Source organism: Benincasa hispida, chromosome 2, assembly GCF_027475165.1.
Source record: "Benincasa hispida cultivar pf3 chromosome 2, pf3_genome.v1.1, whole genome shotgun sequence".
Classification (NCBI taxonomy): Eukaryota; Viridiplantae; Streptophyta; class Magnoliopsida; order Cucurbitales; family Cucurbitaceae; genus Benincasa; species Benincasa hispida.
The window spans coordinates 62,677,740-62,682,923 of record NC_143479.1 but is presented as its reverse complement, the minus strand read 5'-3'; the positions used below and the strand labels follow the sequence as shown (position 1 = coordinate 62,682,923).

The following is a 5,184-nucleotide window of genomic DNA, read 5'->3' as shown; positions in this document are numbered from 1 at the left end:
ATTTAGCTCACAATATACTTCAAACCTCAAAATTTGTCACAAAGACTACCATAGTGCATGAATAACCCACAAACTACCATAGTGCGACCTACAAACTCGAGCACCTTGAATCAAATCTAAACTACAAATAAATGATACCCATGAGTCATAAACGAGTGTTACTTCTAAGGGGGAATAAATAAATGCAGCTTCCTTTTGTCTTTTGGAAGGTAGGGATGCAACTTTGTACAGTTTTACTTTAGGTGGCATAAGTTTTGACCTTTTGACAATGACAACTTTTTACATTTTTAGTGGAAAGTAAAACTAGTGGAAAGAAATGCAAATATGGGTAAGTATATCATGACCAGATTCCACCATAAGGTTCACCAGAGGATGAGTCCAAGCCAAAAGGCATAGTCAATAGAAATGAAAGAAAACAAAATACAACATTAGTAATCAGTACCTTGATTAAGTTTTGAAATTGCAATGAATGACCAGGAAGGAGTGACAATTTTCCCTCCTTAAGGTTCATGAAATACGTTTCTGGTAATGTGGATCCTCGGACAATCTCATAAATAGCAGCTTCCAAGGAGAAAATATCAACTTTGTCTAGATAATCATATCTTTCATTCAGAATTTCTTGAGGCATATAGCGTGCATCACCCTCCTCAATCGGTAGGCTCTTATCAAGAAAGGTAACACACCCAAAATCACCAAGTTTAAAGACACCATCTTTGACATAAATATTGTCAGGTTTCACGTCTAAATGAGCTACTCCTTTCTCGTGCACAAAAAGCAATGCCTTTGCAATCTGTTTGTAGTTTCATTGTCAGCAGAGAAGCCATGAATTTCAAGAATTACCAGTTTTAGAACTTAAAATTTGGAATGGATAAAGCTTACATATTAAATATTTTAAGGCTACATAAGAATTGGAATGTATGAAGAAAAAACAATAGTACATAACTTATAACATTTCGGGTCATTATTTTTCAAAAGAGGCATTTCCTATTCAAATTAACGTATTAAATGAACTGCAGAAATAAAAAATTTACTCTTTCAAGTAACAAATTAAAATTAAGCTTTCATTAATGTCATCGTGTGTTAAAAAAAGAAACATTTTTGGAATGAAATGTCATATGCAGATAATGTAATGTTTCATAGCTCAAAATAGAACTAAACCTCACCAAATACAAGGCTCTCAGTGCATCTACCGCAGAGAATGGGTGAGAATACCTGCCAATTGATAAACTACAATCACAGAGCTCCATTTGAATACAGAGTTGTTCATTTTCAAACCATGAAGAGTAGTATCCAACAATGTTTCCATGAGATCCTACACGTTCAATAGAGGATAACAATCAAGAACAAATAAAAAATTGCACCAGAGAAGAAAAAGAGAACAATGACAACAAATAAATATAATAAATGGAAAACCATATCTAGATAAATTTACTAATCTAAAGTTGCCAAAGCTTGAACTTCCATCAAAGCTCTCCTCCTACAAAGGGAAGGAAAAACTTCAATTACACATTTGCTAGTGTTTAGAGGTTAAACATATACAGACATGCACCAAAAGAAGTAACCTTTCTATGTCTTGATTCAACGATCTTGTGCTTTGTTTGACAGCATATAAGAAGCCATCAATCCTTTTCAATACCTTGAAGATGGCTAAAATTTCCAATCCCTATTTGCTGAAAATAGAAGGAAGTTATTGCAAAATTTGATAGCCTGAATTGAATATTAATAGAAAAAATCCCAATCTCTATCAGCAGAAGCTTGCAGACACTAACTAGATGTTTCTGGATACCTTTATCTCATGAAAATCAGTGTGATATCTTGAAAGACCATCTCCACTAAACAGCTCAGGAAAAAATCCTACACAAAATTGAAAAACACAAAACTAATTCATTTCCCAGAAAAATCTATCATACTACAAAAGACGATTTCAAAAAAATATATTTTTAAAGGAAACAAGACCTTTCATTGATATAACAAAAAGAATCTAATGCTCAAACTTACAAGAAATGATATTAAAGGAAAATACAACAATGGATAAAACAGAGAAGAAACGATTTCAAAAAAATGTTTTATTACTTTTGATGTCATTAAGAACTAAGTGAACTGTACCTGCATATTTTGTTCTTTGATTACCAAATGGGTCTACGCCTACATCTGAAGCATCTTTCAAGTATGGGTTCTTCATGCAAGGAGGAGGCATAACTCAACAGCGTAGAGCAACTGCAGATTGAGAAACATAGTTTTGTTTCTTTGGCATTGCCATTGTCTCTTTCTCCATATCCACATCATTTGATCCAAACATGTCGTTTCCAAGTTCCACAACTTGTTCACAGCCAGATAAACTCGGACTCAGAGGATGTACTAAAACACTTTCTGCACCAAAATGAATATTAAATGAAGAAAACTATTACATTACATTGTTCGAACAACTTAAATCACTAATTTCAGAAATGAATACAAGGCTGTCAAATTTTGAAGCCCCAAAAATATTTCAGATCAATGTCCCCATATTGATCAATGACTCCGACACTAATTCTCATTAGTTGCAAGTGATTAACCATTTACCATTATTAATTTGGAAAGTTCAGCTTAACATGATTACAATTAAGCGTATATCATTTGCACGTGATCATCTGATTTCTTATATCAATCCCCTCAATACAATTAATTAGCTGAGATAAAAGTTCAAGATCGTCAACTTACCATGTATTTTTCTCTTAGTTTTAATAGTATTAATCTTCTCTGGAAACAAAATGCTTGAACCGAATGAACAATAGAAGTTTCTAGGGCCTCACCTGAAGAGAAAAGTCACTGGTAGGCCTCCAAAAGTTTGTCAGAATAAATTCTCTCAGTGATACTCCCGGTGTGATGTTGGTTTATTTTTTATTCAATGGAAAACATGTTTAGAATGGTTTCCTTCTCTAACCAGATTGCCAAGCCAGAACCATATTATGGTAACAGTAGTAACTGGATTTTTCTCTCCGCAAGAGCAAACTGAAACAAAGATTTCAACCAGTAATGGAAGACATCAGAGCAAACCTTTGAAATTAAATGGCCAAAAATCAAGGTAGAACCAAACCATGATCCATGACATGCCGCATGTCTCCCAGCCTTATACTTGTTCTTATAAGCTGAAGATAAATTAGCATGAGCTTCAGCCATAGTAGGCCGAATATTGGAGTTTAGGACAAGAAGAGGCATAAGAAAAGAAGAAATGGGGAAGGAGTTCTAGAGCCATAATATTGAAATAACCCCATGTTTAAAGCCAAGAGATTGAGCAAAAAAATCAAACTAAAAACAAGCTACAAACAAACTCACCATGTTGCTAAAAAGAAGAACCACGACATTGACTTGAGCACAAAATGGGCTTTGTAGTTGGATAAAGGGATTAAAAAAGAGATACGTAGCTTCAAACTAACCGAGAGGGTGAGATTAGACTTCAGAGAGAGAGAGAGACAGAGAGGTGCTCCTCACTCCTCAATCATGCTCGTCTTTAAGACTCCCTTTAATGGCTACTCCATCAAGTTTAGCCCCTTCTACGAATCCCGCATCGTCGTTTCCACCGCTCAACATTTCAGAATCCTTGGCAATGGTCGACTTCACGTCCTCAATCTCAATCCCGCCGGTCCCACATCTGAGCACATCGCCTTCGACACTGCCGATGGAGTCTACGACGTCTCTTGGTCCAAATCTCACGACTCCCTTCTCGTCGCCGCCATCGCCGATAGCTCTGTCAAGCTTTACAACCTCGCTCTTCCCCCCACATCTAATCCCATTCGTTCCTTCCACGAACATACTCGCGAGGTTCACTCTGCTGATTACAACCCCGTTCATTCGACCTCTTTTTTACTTTCTTCTAGGACGATACCACCAAGCTTTGGACCCTAGACCGCCCCACTAGTGTCAGAACATTCAAAGAGCATGCCTATTACGTCTATTCCTCATCACGACAATGTTTTTGCTTCTGCCTCTGGCGATTGCACCATTCGCATTTGGGATGTGCGAGAACCAGGATCCACCATGGAGAGACCCATGACCAGGAGAGACCCAAACGTGATGGAGACTGACGGACGAACGACAGACACCCTGATTTGCACGGCCAAGGAGAGATAGGGTTTGGGTAAGAGAGAAATGAAAGGGTTTTGGTAGGAAAGATAGGTGCAAGTGTTGAAAAATGAAAGGGATTTTTTAATAAAGTAAGAAAAAAAATTAGACCTTTAATGTCTTTTTAAAACCGACATTAAATCCCATCTTCAATGTCAGTTTAAAATCGACATCAAAAATCCATTTTTTTTTTTGTTTAAAACCTACATTATACATCCGATATCACTTTTTCCAACCGACATTAAAGCCCAAAATTCTTGTAGTGTGTGGAGACATATGAGTGGAGTATTCTATACAAAAAGTTTGTATAAGACCGGACCGCGAAATGAATAGTCTCTCTATATAACACCGTTGCTAGAAGAGACTTACATTCACTAAGATGACCATAGATGACTAGACCTTAATCCTGAGTGAGTTGTGAACTCTTGTCTGTAAGGGCAATCCTTTGATTTGTATGGATGAGAGTGTCCTTGTTAGTCGACTTAACAAGCCTACCATTTTGGGGACTTGTCCGAATAGGGAGCTGGGAACACAATTACATAAGATTGAATTTACTCGTTTCCCAAAACTTAGAGAAAGTAGATAAATTGCTCCCTTAATAGCGGATTCTGGGTCTTGAACATTGAGGCCTCAACCTCTCACTGGCCAAAGAGGTATTAGTTTATAGTTGGACTATAAATTAATTTTTCATTAGAGGGATTACTTGTATTTAAGGAGTTAGATGTAACTATAGGGGTAAAATGGTATTTTAACCTAGCTATAGTTATGAGCAATTTGTGAAGGGCCGCCTTATTGTTGATTGGTTATATCCATGGACACAGAAATAAATATACAGTGCGAAGAATGCAGCTATCGATCTTTAGTGAAGCGGCCGGTAGTTAATGAAAATTGATTAATTTATTAAAGAGTTTAACTAATTAATCTTATACCATTGGAGCTTCTAATCTATAGGTCTATAAGGTCCACTTGTTACCTTACTAAAGGATATATAAGAGAAATGGTTTGAATTGTTCAAATCAATTGCATATTAATGAAACTAATATAATATGGTTAATTATAGATGTGATCAATAATTAAGAGGGA

The 5,184-nt window shown here is 36.3% G+C and overlaps 2 pseudogenes; one reads left to right on the top strand and one right to left on the bottom strand.

The window, feature by feature from the left end:
• Nucleotides 1-337: 337 nt before the first annotated feature.
• On the bottom strand, nucleotides 338-3,159 carry LOC120072157 (wee1-like protein kinase; annotated as a pseudogene).
• A 321-nt stretch (nucleotides 3,160-3,480) lies between these two features.
• Nucleotides 3,481-4,110, top strand: LOC120072156 (peroxisomal targeting signal type 2 receptor pseudogene; annotated as a pseudogene).
• The last annotated feature ends 1,074 nt before the right edge of the window (nucleotides 4,111-5,184 follow it).